The following is an 18759-nucleotide window of genomic DNA, read 5'->3' on the forward strand; positions in this document are numbered from 1 at the left end:
TGACACTAATACTGGCCGTGGGTCCAGGGGGGGTGACAGGTTGAACTCACCGATATCAAGTCTTATGTGCAGTCACGCCTTTCAGCCCATCTTGGTCTGAGTTTTTTCTTTTTCTTTGGACAATATAGTTTATTTTCTCATAAAAGTTCTACCAAAAATAGATTAACTTAAAAGTACAGGGTTATGAAAGCAAAATCTGAGTTGTTATCATTCATTACATGTTTTACAAACAGCAGTGAAAGGAAGAATCAACAGAACGGACTCTATAAATATAAAAACGTTCACTTCAAAAGCCTGACCTTGTCCTTTAGGAACCTGAAGGCGGGGTTCTTGCCGATTTTCTTATCGAAGGTGGCCAGGGGCTCCTCCTCGGATCTGTGATGGTCACTGGTCGCAGCACAGTCCTGAGCTAACACCTTTTCTCGTAGCTTTTTGATTGCCATTTCGTTGTCTGGGGCCCGCTTCAGAACCGCTTTAATCGTTCCCTTCCAGCTGAATTTACCTTTCGCAGGAGTAGCTTCGTGGTTTTCTGGTTTTCCGCCACAGAATGTCCTGGGAACTTGATCTTTTTCTTCTTAGAATCCGCTTCCACTTCGGAGCGCTCCCGCTTGCGCCTCCCGGCGCCTCGGCCTCCTGCTCGGCCTCCGGCCTCCTTCCGCGCTTTTTGGGCTTCAGGCTGTTTGCATTCTCTCGGCGGTTTTCTCACTTTAGCTCCTTCCTTTCTTTTTCCTGTTCTCTGCCGCTCTCCCTTCCTCCCCCTCTCGTTTTCCTTCACCGCAGCTTGTCCTTCCGCGGGTCGCGTGCTTGGGAGGGGCCGCCGCGGCGGGACGTCTGCACGCGGCTTTGCCACGTGGTCGCGCGGCTCACTGCCGGAAGCTGCGGGAGAGAGAGTCCACACCTGCCCCAGGATTGATTCATTGTGAGCTTTTAAACTGCTCTTCCTCCAGTTCTGAAATTTTGCCTTTTTCCTGGGAATGTTGTCAGAACCACTAACCTGCTCTCAAAGTTCTCTCCCTCTGGGGCCGACGCTGGGTCTTTTTATTAATTCGTTAATTTTCTGCAGCCACGCCTGCGTTTGACGCCGCCTCTGTGCGTCCTCCCTTCGGAGCCTTCACCGCCGAACTTCTGATCCTCACCCACATAAAAAATAGCATCTTCGGCGAAATGATTTAATATCCTCTATCCAACAGAGACTGGAAGTCTTGTCCTCTCGGCCGGCGGCCGCCAGCGGCTCTGGTCTGAGTTCTTCAGAACTTTTTCCCATAAGTTCTTTCCATTTTCTCCATGTCTTCAACTTCGACTCTCTCCACTTGCTCCTTAACTTAAAAAAAGAAAAGGAAAAATCATGCTTATCATAGTGTGGCTCATAACAACAAAGAAATAGATAAAACATAAATGTATAGAGAATTGGTTATACACTTCATTGAATAAAATGATGTGTGCAACCACTAGAAATTACATCACGCAAAAACATATGAAGACATGAAAAGATTCCTAATAAAATTTTACATAAAAATAAAGCTACAAAGCAGTCATATAAATAAAAGTAATCATAGCGTGCATAGCTATATCATTTTCCCAAGAACAATCTCACAAGCAAAAGAACTGCTATAAATGCCCAGGCCTAGGAAAAAGCACAAGATATAGTTAGATGTGATTTTATCTGGGTGATGGGATGAGTCAGAAATTTTATTTCTGTTTTTGGCTTTTCTAAAACAGGCACATTAATTTTGAAAACACAACACATTATTTCTCTTCTTGATCTGGTACCCACTCCAAGTTAGCATCCAAATTATTTACAGTCCTTTACCCGTGCATTTCTTGAATGAGTGGCTGATGCTTATTTTTCCTGCACTTAAGTACCATTCAATCACTTCATGATCTGTTTCCAGTCCAAATAGACTCTTGATGCTGTTCTCTTCCAACTATGTGTCTGCCACCTGATCCCTGTTCTCACCTTGACCTCTCTGAAGCATTTGGAAGTGTTGACACTGTTAGATTCTTTCTCTTTCTTGAAAAAGCCTCCTTCCTTACCTCCCACAGAACTGTTCATTTTCCTACAAATATTTACCGAATATTTGATATGTGCCAGGCGCATTCTAGGCTGCCGGAATGCATCAGCAAAAAGAAACAGACAGCCCTGACCAGTGCGGCTCAGTAGGTTGGGTGTCATCCTGCAGTTGCGAACTGAAAGGTCACCAGTCAGGGCACATGCCTGGGAGAACTAATAGATTGGGTGACTTGTTTCAGGATGGTGGCAGCGAGAGGTAGAAACAAACAGAACTCAAAGTCTCTTGGCTCCTCATCAACGATGCCTACTGTCCAGCCTCCAAGAACCTACGGGCTCTTGTCGTAAAAGGGATCATCATAAACCCAAAGGAAAAGCAGCTTGGTTTGCTGTGCATTCTGAAACCAAGCCAGCTTCTCAAGGTCAACATTATCACGGCACTCAGGCTCAGATAGTGTCACTCCATGAAATAGCCCCGCTTAGGCAGTCCATCTTCCTGCTGCTCCTGAGGAGTACAGGACGCTGCCCGCCCAGCCTTCCCGTACTCTATGCCAGGAGGCTATCCTGCCATTAACGACACTCCTTTTCCACAGGGACATGCTTTACTTTGCCTTTAAGGGAGGGGAATGAGATACCAGCTCATGCTGTTCTCTGTGATTCCGAAGTGCAGACAGACTGCAGTGGCCGTGGGAGGGGAATACTCTTCAGCTGGGAATGACCTTCAAGCTGACTTGAAGGCTAAGATTCTACACTTGGGCTATAATTATTTTAGAATTTGAAGTGGGGAGAAAGCTTGCTTGTTTCAAGCTGGTCAAACCAGAGGCTGCCTTGAGGCAGTGATCCCTTCTCACAGTCCCATCAAAACGATGAACCTATAAAATGTCAGCCCCATTCCACCATGGTGGCTCTTCTCCCTGACCCATTTCCCATTATTAGCGCAATTCCTCCACAGCTGGTGTTACTAGAGAGTCATGAGCCACTGATGGGAGGGAGGGGCACCTGCGGAATGGCTCTGGGTGCAGGCAGAGCTCCCCTCCCACCAGGCTGCCTTCTGTTCAGTAAAGGCGAACACTCGGGTGCTGGGTGGGCTCCTTGTCTTGTTGGTCTCAGCTTCCCTGGCAGAAATCCATCTAGGGTGGCAGTGGGGCTTCCAGGGCAGAGCAACTGCAGATGGGGCACCAACCAGGGGCCTGGAGTTCTGCTGAGGAGGGTGGAATTACGCAACTCCAGCCACAGCACGGGGCTGCTGCCATAACTACTTATGCCTCTTAGGGCCTGCACCTGAAGGATTGCCTCTTCCTGCAGCCCAAGGAGACTCGCTGCCCATTAGAAAAGGCTCCCTAGTTCAGTCTCTTCTTCTATAACCCACTGTGTATACAGATGTTACCAGACGGTCTTCACATCACCGGTGGGGAACTGATGTAAATGCTGATACTCTGTTACTGTTGCTGTGAGTAATCAAGCCCTTTGTCTCTGACCCAGGAGTCTCGTGTCTTTTGCCAGAATTCACCAAACCTGTTAGTCTGGAAGTAAGCTAAAATGTCAGACTCTCCACAATTCTTGACATACGTATTCTATCTTGATATTTAGCACATCAGAGATAAGGCTTATGCAAGTAATAGGCCAGCTTTGTAATTCTGTATTAAATTTAAGTAATTTAAATGATTTAAACTTGTGGTTTTTAATTTGAAATTTACTAAGTTTATAAATAGTATAGGAACATTTAAAAGGCTCTAGATTCATCCTGCTTATAATTATAATTAATTAGATTTATAAAAATTACTTTAAAATCCCAGAAAGTTTTGGTTTATCCTGCAGACAATTAAAGTACCTTAAAAAGGAAATGCAATGTATTAAATTTATAAATCCTTATTTTAAATGTTTGAAGGGTTTCAATAACTCAGTTTTTGATCGGTATCAAACTTATAAGGTGCCTTACATTTTTTTGTTGTTGTTAAAAACCTTACGACAATTTCCACATCTACTCTCTACATCTCTATCAGGATGAAGAGAGCTGGGAAGAGTTCCATTACCTCACTAACAGTGAGAAAACCAAATAAAATACAAAAAGATAACTTTTGTTGAATTCACCAAAGAACTGGTGCCATAGGTCAACCAAGTAATCTCTGTCTTCCTTAAGTCTCTGAAATGGCATTCTAACCTGGAATGAAACATTACTTCTCATTTTCCATCTTAGCTGAAGGGGAAGTTTCAAGAGTGATAGTCAGCAAGCCTTTCTTCACATTATGGCTCTTATCCCAGAAGAGGGTTCCCACTCTTGAGTGTGTTCTTTCCAATTCTAAACTCAGGAACCAGAGAAATGACTAGCAGGTGGGGGCGTGGATCCGTTGGGCTCACTGTGAGAGGGGTTTGGAGCGAGGACTGCCCCACCTCACCAGGGGGGCTGGGGTGGCATTTTAGGTCCTATGGTCTTGGTTTCAGCTCAGATATTCTACCCACAGCTTTTCTGACATCTGAGTCCATTCCTCTGGGGGAATGGTCACAGGTCCTTCCCATGAGAGATGAGACGAACAATCACTGCTGTCCATGCTTGCTGTGACATTGCAGGCTCATTCCTCTAGGATAGCAATTTTCAACCAGTGCGCTGCAAGAATTTTTAAAACATGCGATATCTGACTATTCAGTCAGGGACACTGACCTCTTCTCCCTTAGACTGTCAAGTAAAAGAATGACAACAGCCAAAACAACAATAGCCATCTGGTGAGAACGCCCTGTCTTCAACCATAAATATATAGGTCATATAACAGAGTTGCATTTTATGGGTCACATCACATAATAAGGTTGTATCTGATTGGTTAATTCCTGGGACCAGAAATTCTTACATGTAAGTATAGGCACTTGATTTTTTAAAGTCACTTTGGAGCAAAAAGAGTAGGTAATTACTTTTCTTTTTTTAATAAATCAATCTAAATTAAACCTATTTTTGTCAGATCAGCAAAAAGCGTATTATTTTTTGGTGTGCCGCAGCATTTTAGTAATTAGTTTGTATGTGCCAGGAGATGAAAACAGTTGAAAATCGCTGCTCTAGAACACCCAGACTGCCCTTCAGTAGATTGGCTCTGGCTCTAACACCTGGCTTGGGTCTAGAACCTGGATGAAGGGCCCTGATTTTCCATTGCTGCAGCTGACGTCCATCCGCCTTTGGCTCACCTGCTCCTGATCTCTGGTTACATAGTTCAAGCAACACATTCCAGCCTGACCGTCTGTTAGTCACTGCTCCCTGCTGTCTGCAAATAAGGGTCCGGATTGCCATGGCATCTTCTCTGCTCTGACGATGAACTGCCCACCCTGCTTTAGATGGTTGAGTGCTGCCAACTGTGCTGTGCTTTTCTTGAAGCCTGTCACCCCCAGTACTTGGAGCGCAGACGCACAGCAGCCTAGGAAGACGATCACCGGGAACAATGCTGGGGCCTCTCCCTGGCATAGTTCTTCATTCACTAGTGAAGAGCTTGCCCCCTGGGCTCCCCAGAGACAGGTAATTGCTAGACTCTCTGATCTCACATAAAAAGCCTATTTTTGTATGCCTCCCTCACCAAACCTTCTACCCCTTCTGCCACCAATGATTTCTGGCACAAACGTCTCATTTACTCGAGACCACCATGACTTTCCAGCTTCAGGGCACCATCTCGGCAGCAGATAGGACTGGCTCTAGGGTCCTTGCCAGGATGCTCAATCCTGAGTCACAGGAGAGCACCACATCTCAATAAACTCTCTCCTATTCAGCCTGACAATTTACTCACAGTCACTGCTCTTAGGACTCATTCCCAGATGTGACCTCCTGGATCATGCTGGCACACGGTAGAGAGGTTCAATGGCCCTGGAACAGGAACTGGCAAACTATGGCCCATGGGTAAACTACGGCCTATGTATTTCTTTTTTGAAAAACATTTGTTGGAATCCAGCACTTGCGTACTGTCTGTGCTGCTTCTGTGATGCGCTGGAAGAGCTGAGTAGTTAGGACAGAGACCACATGGCCCGCAAGACTTAAAACATTTGCTCTCTGCCCTTTACAGAGAAGTTGGCCAACCCCTGGCCTAAAAGCTCTCAGGGCTGGAGAAAATCTAGGCAAACACAGATGTCCTCTGCGTGGCCTGGCGGACAAGGGGAGGCAGCTGTCCCTTAGAAGGCAGAGTGGGTCTCTTCTGTGGCCCAGAGTCCCAGGGCACCTGCGGGCTGAAGGCTCCCAAGTGCATTAGCAGGTGTCGCCAGTCCAGGCCCTTAGGCCCCACTCGTCCTTAGCAGGCCCTTGCCTTTGGCATAGGATATTTGCTGGGGCCATCAAGTCAGACTCTGCTACACTTCGATCAGGTCCTGCGCCCGATTTTCAGCAGGCTGTGCCACCCAGCTCCATCAGATGACAGTCCTTTTACATGCTGCCACAGAGGCCTCTGCCTTCTCATTCTGTGCCTACTCTGATGTGGTCTGACCAGGGCCTGCCATGTTCTTCCTTCAGGACATCGATGTGCCTAACAATCCCCCTGTCCCTTGGCTCTTGTCATTGCTGTCACGGCCATACTCTCAAATGCTGGTGACACTAGGTGAGCCAATATGCGTTCTAACGTCTGGGACAGAGCCCGTCCTATACCAGGGGAGGTCTGGTCAGAAGTTACAAACCACCCCAGATTTTTTTGTTCTTGTTTTTTGTTTTTTTTGTACAGAGATTTGAATATAGAGAATTGAAACCCAGGTACCAAGGAACTGGACAGGCAAAAAGGGAACATGGAGACCAACCATCCTCATAGTCTAGAATGATGCTAGTTTTGGTATTGGAGGTCTCACAGTCTGGGACGTCCCTCAGTCCCAGGCAAACCAGGTCTGCCAGCCACCCTCATGAGGTATCACAGATGTGGTCATTGCAGGAGCATCTAAGATCCCAGAACTGAGGACATGACGAAGAGCTTTGTCTGAGTAGAGGCACCAGATAGCTGGTACTGGTGTCCCTGAAGGGGCTGCTGGGAAGCTGGTTCCGGGGAAAACCAGTAACCGGAACCAACCGTTGCTCTTGGAACCAAGTTCACCAGAGGGAAGAACCGTTGCAGGAGTGACCTGGTCCATAATGGGGAGCCAGCAGGAAGGAGCGAGTGCCTTCTTCCTCTTCCAGCCTCATTTCCCCAGCATCCCATGGCCTCCCACAGCCTAACTGGGGCTGCTGGAAGGGCACACATGGGTGTTTAGGGTCCCGGCTGCAGTGAGTGTCACAGCGCAGGGTGTGGAAGACCCATCTGGTTCATGGGTTCGGTACTAGGCTGAGCATAAGTTGCTTAATAAGCAGCACACTTGCCACTTATTCACAGGAGAAGAGCCTCAATAATTGTGATGCAGAGCATGCCAGGGGTTACCCCTGCCTCTCACCTCCAAGACCCAGATCCTTGCTGCCATCTGACCAGCAAATGGTCCCTGACTAACTCTCTGCTCCCTGGACCACTTCTGACACCAACTGTCTTAGTCTGTGCTTCCCAGAATTCAACCCCAAGGCAAGGATTTAAGTACCGGTGGTTTATTTGGGAACTTGAGGGACAAAGCAGAGAGGGCGTGGTATCAGCCAGCTACTGCCAGGGGTGACTGAAGGGGGCTCTCACCACCAGCACCACAGCGAGCACCTCACTGGCCTTGGAGCTTGGGGAGGGCGTCCTGGGCAGGTCTCACCAGGCAGGAGTGCCCTGTGCCTACTGCAGCCCGGCCACAGCTGCTGTTGGTGGCAGGCTCACTACAGCCACTACCACAGAGGAAGGAGGAAAAGGACATGAGGCCTGTGGTCCGCGTGAGCGAGGCACCCGAGAGGGTGAATGAACAAGGAAAACTGGCAGGTGGGGCGGTGTCGTGCTTTGGGTCACCCTAGAAGCAGTCCCTGGGGAGGGACTCGGGCTGAGTTGTTCCTTGGGGAGGTGAAGGAAAGCATCCTTAGAGGGACAGTGAAGGGAGCCAGGCAGGGAAGGCTGCTGCCAACACAGTGTCACCCAGGCCCTGTGGGGGACGGGAGCTCCATGGCCAGAGAGTCAGGAGAGGGTGGCATTAGACACCCTGGGGTGGACTGCCCCTGGCCTGCCTTACCTGGGGGCAGAGTGACCTTCTGTGGCAGCAGAAAAGGCCTCAGGCAGGGAGATGAGTTGCTGGTGGCTGGAGCACCCTGATGTGGTAGGCCCAGGGCTGCGGGCAGAGCGCTGGCATCTGCTCCAGGGAGGCGGGGAGAAGGGAGAGGCCTCCCCACCCCCACCCCAGCTCCACCTGCCGCAGGTTCTCTGCTGACACCTCCTGTGCACCCCCACAGCAACCTCCTGAGCCAAGGCACCTGCACCATAATTACTTTCTTTGTTACAAATAAGAAAGCAGAGGCTCCAAAAGGTTTGACGACTTGTCCGCAGCAGTGACCGAAGCAGACTGGGGCCTCATCTGCGCGGCCCAGAGCCAGCCTGTCTAAGTGCTGCACTAGGGCTGCCCACCAGCCCCCACCCCTCGACACGATCAGGCTCCAGGTAAACACACCTCCCTGTCCCCACGATGTGCCAGGCACCCAGGGCAGAGGCTCAGTGGGACACTTTCTATCCCAGGCCAACATGTCCCTCGTGACGTGGCCACATTGACTGTCCTCCACTGTCAGGCAGGTGGAGCTGGTTGTGCTGAGCAGTGACAACACCTGGTTTGCTAAGGTCTTGTGAGCTCTCCTTTTCTGGTTATTTAACAAGCCCAGGAAAAGGGCAATTCCTACCCCAACACTTAATGCTTTGCGGGACTTGACTTTGTGGAATTCGGCTTTGTAGGATTCTTCTGGCTCTTCGATTCCCAGGTTGCATAAAATGTGTTGATGATGACTCTGCTGGTTGTCTGGGGAGCAGATAACAACTCTGTCCCCTTCAGATGAGACACTTTTCTTCAGTCTCTCCCTTAATACCTGTTCCCAAATCGGTGAGGACAAACCCAGTGTGTAATACTGTGTAAGACAAAGGATTCTCCGACCTGATCAACCTTGCAAATGTTTGATCGTTTTCCTTTTTCTCAATGCTCTATTACAGAATTATTAAAAACACATAAAAGCAGAGAGAATACAAGAAGTAACCCCCATGACCTCATCACTCAGCTTTGGCCATTGTCAACAAATAATGACTGTTTTTCCCATACTCCCCCATCCCCCACCTCCAGATTTAGAAGCTACTGCTAATATCATATCATTTTAATACTCTTTTAACAGTATTGATTCCCAAGCTACTGTCCTGAATTTTTGAATTCAGTAAGTCAGGGATGGGGTCTGAAAATCTATGTTTTTTTAAATTCCCCAGGTTTGGGACCCTAAGGTACAGAGAAATGAACATGGGCTTTACAGTGACAAAGTCCTACTTGGACGCCTGGCTTTGCCCAACCTATGTAACTTTGGGTAACAACTTGAAACTTTCTGACCCTAGACTCTTTGTCTTGAAAAATCACCACTTCTGTGAACTTGTGGTCCACTAAGACCCTCTGATATTTTTTACATTAAATAAATGCTGTCAAATGGAGTGTCCCTCAATTTTCCCTTGTCACGGTGTTGGGGTGGCGTTGGAGGCTTGTGAGCTCTCCTGCTTTATGGTGGTTGTGTCTACAAAATCTCCCCAACTTTTATTTCCTGCCCCCCAACCCCCACCCCGGCACCGTGTCTCCTTCAGGCCCGTTACAGCCTCCTTCACTCTGTTTGCTCCAATCCCCTACCCCCAGCCCTGCAGCAGCCTGGGAAACTGAAGGCTGAACTTGCTCCTCAATGGTGGTTTTCAGTCACAAAATTTCTTGGGCCTAGAGTAAAACTTGCATTTGCTCTAGGTCACTGACTGCTTTTTCCAATCAAAACCAAATCCTTACATTTCTGGCGGTGTCATTCAGTCCAGGGATGTTCATGGAAAAGACATCTAGCTTCACTAAATTGCAAAAACAAGCACTTTGCTAGCTTTTTGTGTGCTCAGCATTTTTTCTGAATGAAGACAGAAGCTACTCACAACTGAATAAAGCTCCTTGTTTTGTTTTGTTATTTAATTATATGGACTTCAGAGGCAAGGAAAAGAAACAAGGCAAGCACATGGGGAACTGCATTCGAAGCAGGAGAAAGGAGCATTTTTCTGAGGCAAAGCACCTTTTGCTGCAAAGGACAGCTTGATTGATTGCAACATTGCCCTACAAATTGTGTTCTTTGTGCTTTTGGGGAGTTAAATGCCAGCTTTCATGGTGACAGCTAATGCAGGGAAAGACCTGGGAAGCACAGGTCTGAGAAAGACCTCCCTTCAGTGTAGTTTGGAAACTACATGATGTTAGAACTAAAAGGAACTTTAATAGCCTCATTTTATGCCTGAAAAATGAAACCTAAGAAGACATCAATTGCTCAAAGCTGCAGAGCTGGTTGGTTGAAGAACACGAACCCGCATCCAGAACTTTTAATGAGGTGATTAAAAGTATGGATGTCAGAGACAGGTTGCCCAGGCTCAAACTCCAGCTCCACCCCTTCCTGGCTGTATGATCTTGGGCAAATTGGTAAATGTCATGCTGTGCAGTGTTAATGTTAGCTGTCAGCCACCCCAGGCCAAGGCCACTTCACACCTGGGACCACCTGGCCTCGGTCCAGAAAGGGAGCTAATTCCATTGTGCAGGAGAGTTTAAGACAGGTGATTTCCTATCTCCGTGGGGTGTCCCAAGGAACTGAGGAGGAAGAAATAGGTCACCTGTTCACCTAAAAATAAGAACAGAACCTGCTGAAGCTGGACTGAAGCCTTGGGCCCCACCTTAGCCCCTCTTGTCTGCATGGGTCATGGAGGGGAGGGCAGAGACCAGGGCTGCTCTAACATGGATTGAGGCTGCCCTCAGCTCAGATGGGGTGGGGATTTCTTTCTCCTTTTCCTATGGTGGGTCGGCTGTGGGTAAAGAGACCACCTGTTCATCATCCTCTGCGTGACCACAAGCAGACTCCCCCCTTTTACTTACCCTGGATGGGGAGTAGGAGTCTGACCAGGTGACCTTTGGCCTGTCCCCACTCCTCCCTCCATTCCCAGCATGTTAGGTTGCATCTCTTGTGCTGGTTTAAACAGGCAGTGGCTTCCTAGGTCCTAGAGACACAGGATGAGAACATCTTGGAAATGACAGCCCCAAAACTCCACGAATCTGGAGGAGCACAGTCAAGGATGCTCAACCTCGGAAATCACTGTCAGTTCACCCTGCTCCCCACCCCTCCCGGCCCAGGCCCTGCCTGGTTGGGGAGTACAGGGCCCTGGTCCAGCCTCTGAAGGTGGAATGTCTGTGCACAGATCTGTGTAGTCAACAAGGGTCTGCAATGCAGAGCACAAGATGGAAAGGAAGCTTTTCTTTCTCTCACGGCCAGAAGCAACTGCTCAGGTAGGAGAAAAACAACACACCAGTTGCAAGTTTGTTCTGCTTCAAATGTTGCTCTCTATATCTGTATCTATACGTCTGCAACCACATCCATCAAGGCTCTCTCCTCTCTCTAGGTGGTAAAATAACAGGCAACTTAAATTTTCTTCCTTGTACTTTGTGTACTTACATTTTCTCCAAGGCAACTCTGAATTGCGTTAATATTTAGAGAACATCACTCTCCCTCTGCCATCTTCACCAAGGTAACCTCTTGAGCCTTCCCTAGCAGCCAAATATCTCATGAACAACAAGGAACCTCTCTAAGTCATGGAAAAATACCTTCCACAAGTGACAGACACCTGCTTGTTGTGGAACTCAAACAAAGCCACAGCTCTGCCTCTCCAGGGTCCTTCTCGTAACTGCAGGGCCAGCCACGGTGCTGTGTCTGTCATGGCCCCTCTCGGGACCTGTCAATATCACCCGTAAAACCAGAAGCAATAGCATGCAGCCAAAACTTCAAAGGCTTTCAAAGCCTTTTGCCTTTAATGCTAGAGTCCCTGGTTGTGTCTGGGCACATGGCCACCTGACCAGTCTCCCCAGTCAGCCCAAGGGACTGACATGAAATTATGACCAAGTCTGGACAAATGAGTGTGAGCCACCACAATCTTATTAAAGGTCACCTCATTCAGGATAAGGCCATCTGCCTCGGAGATGTCTCTTCCTGCAAGAACATAGATCTAACAAGGACCCCGGCTTTGACCATGCAGATGGGGACAGCACCCTAAGACATCACAAAGCAGCATGACAGACATGGCAGAGCAGAAGCACCCGCTTCCCTGGGCCTCTGACCACAGGTCTCCTCAATGAGAAAAAAAAAAGCTTCCCTTTTATGGCTCACTGTTCTCAGGGTATCTTTGTTACAGCAGCTTAGACTGTGCTGTATCTAATGCAGCAGGCTAGTTCTGACTTCAGAGCCCCAGTCTGTAATTCACTAACTGTGTCCTTGGGCAGGCCCTTGAGCATTTGGGGTCTTAATTCCCTCTGTTGGTAAAATGGAAGTATCAGCATCAGTCCAAAATGGTTTTGAGAATTAGAAAAAATGCACGTAAAATACCTAGCCCGTGAGCCAGCACGTGGGAGGGGCCATGGCACAATTATAAGAATGATTGCTCATGGAATAACAACCATAGTCATTTCCATGCTCAGCTTCCATGAACATCTGACTCTTTCCTTTGCTGAAAACTTACCTTTCCAGGGAGGCATGCGGCAGTCAGTCCTGCCCGCCTCTCCACTCTCCCTCCCTCCTCCTGTCCCCTCATGCCTCATCCGCCACCTCGTTCCTGCTCAGTTATGATCCATCTGGTCTGAGTGCCAAAGCCTTTCCCCTCTTAATCTTCTTCCAGGCTCTGCTCAGGGAGAGTCCTCAGTGTTTCTCCTATAGAACGGACTGCCCAGCCACTCCCCAACCCACCCTCTTGGCCAGTCTGTGTAACTTAACGTCACCAAATGTAATTAACTTAATTAACTGCGCCTCATTCCTTCTGTAATTGCTTCTCACTTCACACACAGCCCCTTCTTCCACACCCTCGTGTCCTTAGCCCAGCTTCTAGATCACTGTGGCTGGAAAAGGCAGACACACCTGGCTGAAAAGCACTGTGAGCTGCCTCGCTCTAGCTGTACAGGCAGCAGACAGCCAAGGTCAGGGGCGTAGGCTCTGAGTCCGCTAGACTGGGTTCAAATCCAGACCCTGCCATGTTTTAGCAACATGGTCCTGTTTCAGTTTCCTGATCACTTTGTGCCTCAGTTTCCTCACTGTAAGATGAGGGGAGACAGCAGTACCCTCTTCATGGGTTTGCTGTGAGGCCTAAGCAATGCTGTGCATTACAATACTTAGAGCAGTCCTCGGCCCCTGAGAGCACCTAGGACAGACCCTCAATAGATTTCAGGTGAGCATTGTGTTAGCGGAGGCGCAGGTTCCCGGCCCTCCCACTCCTTCAGCAGAATCCAGTCCTTACTCTACCAGTAGTACATGCAGTGAAAATCCAGAGCTTTCAGGAAACCTGTGGCTGAGAACTGGGGGAAGGGGAGCTGGGGCAGGCAGCACCCACTCAGAGAGGAGCAGCTAAGGGCAGTCACCTCCCTCCCACAAACCCTCCTCCTCTCCCCTCTGCACACCTTCCCGTCCACTTCGCTGCCTTCCCTTCATAGGGCCGGAAACTCGCCAGCTAGGGATTTCTCTGGACTAACAAGCATCTCTTAGAATGCAGACCCTTCTGGAAGGGTTTCAGGAGTGATTGGTCATTGCTTTCCCAATGGAAGTCCTTTCCTCCGCAAGAATATGAAGTTCATTGGCACTGAGAGCCTGCAGTCTACACTAACAGGGTGGCGAAAGCGGGAGGCCTGAGTAGGATGTTGCAACCAAGGGGCTGAGGGTGCCAGAGACAAAGGTCACTCACTTCACCCAGAGCCCGTGGAAAGGGTCACCCACAGCTGGGAGAGGAGCACAGAAAGACAAATGCCTTTGATTTTAAAAAGGAAAGAATAAGACTTCACATGGAAGGGAATAAAGAAATCATCTTCATTCCTGCCTGAGGTCCCTCTACCAAGTCCCCTCTACCAACTTCCCCTGACCCGACCCTCACCCTGTCTGACCCTCGGTGTGAAACCCACTTCCCATTTGCCTGCTCACCTATGGGGTTTTGACCCTAACAGTTACTAGATTCAGCTTCAGCATTTTCCCTGGTCTCAGACTCTAACTCCACTATTGGTCTTCATGGCTGAATTTCATCCTGCTCATTTCAGTAACTCTCCCCATGTTAGCCTGTCTCAGCCCCCGGCAACCATAGGAGGGGGCCAGGCCGGGACACCCAGCTCTCAGCAACCTGTCCAGGTAAGCACCTGTCCTGAACATCACTCTTAGCCAGTCCTCTGTCTGGACATTGACAGGGTAGTTCCTGTCCCTGGAGGTGGAGCAGCATCTTCTTGTCTTCCTTTCTCCTAAACTAGGATGACACCTGTCACCCAGGACCCATGATTCTGGCTGGCTCTATACATGCTTTATCTTAGCTACCTGCTGTCATTATTACTGTGACCAGCGAAGTTAATCACTACGCATTATATTATTTCTTTAGGGAAATAATGCAAGTTCCAAACAACCAATCTAAAGTAAATTTTTCGGCCCTGGCTGGTGTGGCTCAATGGATTGAGCACCAGCCTGTGAACCAAAGGGTCACCAGTTTGATTCTCAGTCAGGGCACAAGCCTGGGTTGCGGGCCAGGCCTCCAGTTGAGGGCGCATAAGAGGCAACCTCACATTGATGTTTCTCTCCCTTTCTTTATCCCTCTCTTCCTCTCTTTCTAAAAATAAATAAAATCTTTTTTTTAAGAATGAACATCTTGTCTTATTAACAAAAACAAACTTTTGAAAAACTCTCTATGCACCCATTTACAAGGGGGTTAGAAGTAGGTTGATATCATTGGTTGGGCCTTGGTGTTATTTTGGTCCCCAGGGCAAGTAGTTAGGATTCAAGCCACACACTAATTTCGCCCAAGATGGAATGCAAATACAAATACCACTGAAGCAAGATTACTTCAATCCTCAATCAGATCGACCCGATCTGAGCCAATTATTTTCCCGGCAGAGTTAATTAGATTGTATTTAAAGTGAGTGAGATACGGAAGGCAATTTCCCATGTGTTATTCCTTTAACCGTCACCTTTAAGCTGGAGTCTTTGTCCTTAGTTTCCCGTTACAATTACCTTCTAGAGAAAAGCACATCTACGCATCTCATGTTAAAATTGGAGCCAAGCTACATTTCCAGTCATTCCAGGCGAAATATTGTACTAAGTAGAAGGTTAATCACAGGCATATAGAAAAAAATTACAAGAGAAAAATAGGAATTCCAGGGCAGGAGAGAGGCTGGGGGCGTGGTGGTGCAGAAATTGATCCGACCTCCACAGATCTCCACTTTCCTCACGTAAGAGCTTTTGAGAAGATCCAGCTGAAGTCGGAGAATCTTCTGTCCTCTCGATTCTCCATCCCACCTCTGGTTTCTTGTTTGACATCGGGGTACATCACCCAACATCTCTCAACAAGAGCCTGTCACCTTGCATGGTGCTCAGACTCGCCACCTGTGGAGTGAATATGTCCCTTTAACAGATGAGTTTATTATGGTTTACGTCGTTCTGACCTTCAAACACTTTTGACAAATAAACTATGAGAAATTGCTTTCGAGGCAAACAGCTCATCATTTATTAATTCAGAAGAAAAATAATGAAAGAGAAAGAAGTCAAACGCAAGATCGATAACGCATATGACTTTGAACTAGACAGGGCATGAAGCCTGTGGACTCCCTCTTGCACCTCCTGACCGATAACAGCCCACCCATCCCGGGTGTGGGTCTCAATTTCAGCCCTTTCTTGCCTACCTTCAAGGTCTTTCCTCAAGGAAACCGAAGTTCTGGGTGATGATTTCTATTTTAAAGCCCAAGACACACCTCAAAAACCTGAGTACAATGTGAGACGGAGGTGTGTGTGTAGGAGGGAAGGGAAGGAGACAGCGGGGCCCAGGCTATGTATCTCCGCGAGCTATAAAGAAAATAGCAAATAGCCAGAGTGTTCCCTGCCCTCCAGGGGCTCTCAGTGCAGACTGAGCTGTGCAGAAAGTGATGTCAGTGCATGCAGGATACACACCCACCAGTGGGCTGGGACCCGGGCAGCTCTGTGGGGCTTGGCACTGAGCCACGCCAGTCTGGAGGGACTTCCTGGAGGAGGAGAGCTTCCAACAGATTTAGAAGAGAGAGAAGCCATTTAGGGCAGAAGGTCAAACTCCTAACAAAGCTCCAGACTTCCAGTTACAGGAAGATTTCTTTTTTCTAAATGGAAAACATTGATTACATTTTAAAATATCACAGAAAATACAGAAATTCTTAGTGTATATCTCAATGATGAAGCAATGGAACACTACAAGCAACCCAAGCCCTCCCCACCCGCTCTCTCAGCCACCACCACCCAAAGGAAACACCCTCTGGCTTCTATCACCATTGGTTTATATTGGCTGTTTCTCAACTTAGGTAAAAATGGAATAATATAGTGTATGCTGTGTTTATGTGTGGCTTCCCTCACTCAGCCTTATAATTTGTGGGCTATCACCCACGCTGCTGCAGATAGAAATAATGAGTTCATTCTCATATTCTTTTCCCATTTTACTACTGATGGAAATTTGGGTTATTTCCAGCTTAGTGCTTTGATGAATACTGTAACAGTGAACATTCTTTTAGATATTTCTTGGTGCACATAAATATACATTTCTTTTGATTATCTACGTAGGAGTAGAACTTCTGGGTTACAGGGTTATGAGAAGAAACCCAGCAAGATTTATAACATTGTTAGTGGACAGAACAATGTTGGATCAGACAGACCTGGATTGGGTTCCCACACCCCTCTCGGTGGCCTGAGGTCTTGGTCCCAAAGCCCATCACAAAATCTTTCCTCGTACAAAAGTGGGTTTACCAGAGCATGCCCTGCAAAGTCAGATGGCGGTTCCTCACCATCCCCGGGAACCAGCTGTTGGCCCACTTCCTCCTCCAGCTCCTGCTCCATTTCGCTCCCTCCCTTTATGATAAAACTCCTCCAAAGGGGCGTCAGTATTCATCGTCTGCCTCTTCTCCCCCGGCTCTGTCTCGAACTCACCCCACCCAAGCCTTCCTCCTTCACCACTCCAAGGTCGCAACGTCCCAAACGGCCAGACCTCCCAGTCATTCCTGAGGCTACCCTTCTCTTGGGCACGTGGCAGCATGTGGGGCGTGGGCCACTCCGCGCCTCAGCGTACCCCTTCCCTGGGCTCCAGTGATGTCACAGGCCTGGCTGTCCTCCGACTTATTCTGGCCATGCTTTCCCGACTGCTTTGCTGATTCAGCCCCCTTGGTGTCAGAGCGCACGTCTCAGACCTTGGCCTTTCTCTAACCTCTTGTGGGATCATGATTTCCAATACTCCTCTATGCTGCTGGTCGTCAAATGTTTATGTCCCACCCAGACCTCTTCGCTGACCTCCAGACCCATCGAACAAACTGCCTGCTCCTTCTCTCCCCTCGGATGGCCGCTTGTCATCTCAAGTTAAGGTTCTGACCTTCCCTTCCCAGATGAGCAGCTCAGGCAGTCTATCGACACCTGAACTTTTCCAGTGCCTCAGGCCAAAGCTATGGACTCATTCTTGATACCTCTGTCTTTCTGTCACTCCTCACGCCTGGTGCATCTGCAAATGTTGTTGGCTGCGCCTGCAAAATATATCCAGGACTGGACCACCTTCCACCACCACCACTACCATCATCCCAAGCAAGTCACCTGGATCACAGCAAGAGCCTACTAGGTGGTCTCCCTGCTCCATCCTCATCCTCTCAGCCTCACCCACAACACCCAGTCTAGTCCCAACACAGTAGGACAGTGAGTCTCCATCTGCCCCAGAGTAAACACCTGCCTTCTTACAATGACCTAAAAGGCCCTGCACCCCTCACTCACCCATGGCCTCTTTGAGCTCATCTCCTCTCTTGCATCCACCCCAGGCTTTCCTCCCGAGCAGAGCAGGCTCTCCTGCCCCAGGTCCTTTGCACTTCCAGCTGGCTCCGCCTGTATTGCTCTCCCACCAGAGAGCCCATGGCTTTCTCCCTCCTTGCTTCCCATCTTTTCTCACAACTCACCTCCTGGCTACCCCACTTAAAATGTCACACACACACCCCAACATTTCATGCTGACTGTCCTTGCTTTTTTTTAATTGTCCTGACCCTAACCACTATTGACATACTACATATTATTTTTCATTTACTTTTTTTTTTTTTTATGGTTTATTTTCATTTGAGGGTGGGGGGAGGGAGAGAGAGAGAGAGAGAGACGTCGATGTGAGAGAGAAACACTGATTGGCTGCCTCCTGCACTTGCCCTAACCAGGGATTGAGCCCACAACCTGGGTATGTGCCCCGACCGGGAGTCAAACCAGCGACCCCTTGGTTGCGGGACGACACTCCAACCAACCGAGCCATGCCTGCCAGGGCTCGTTTACTATTTCTTTTCTGTCTCCCTCTTCTAGAATATAAGCTCGGTGAGGACAGGACATTTTGTTTGTTTATTCAGCACTATCTGCAGGTGGGAACCACCTGAAGGAAGTGGGCTTCCAATGCTGAGTGGACATTTGCCAGCAGGGGAGGAGGAAAGTCTCAGGGGAAGGTGGAGTTACTCTCACACACAGAGTAACTGCTCAATAAAGAAGGTGAGAGGGATCAGGAAGCACACATCACCAGACATAAAAATACCCACAGGGAGGTGAAGCACAGCACAGGGAATAACTATGGAGCCAGCCGGGTACTAGACTTACCAGTGGGATCACTTTGTAGTCAAATAAATGTCTAATTACTATGTTG

At 48.4% G+C, this 18759-nt stretch overlaps 1 pseudogene; it reads right to left on the reverse strand.

The window, feature by feature from the left end:
* Window positions 1–281: 281 nt before the first annotated feature.
* On the reverse strand, window positions 282–16949 carry LOC149992517 (cell growth-regulating nucleolar protein pseudogene; annotated as a pseudogene).
* Window positions 16950–18759: the final 1810 nt, after the last annotated feature.

Source organism: Furipterus horrens, unplaced genomic scaffold (assembly GCF_987537825.1).
Source record: "Furipterus horrens unplaced genomic scaffold, mFurHor1.1.pri manual_scaffold_15, whole genome shotgun sequence".
NCBI lineage: Eukaryota > Metazoa > Chordata > Mammalia > Chiroptera > Furipteridae > Furipterus > Furipterus horrens.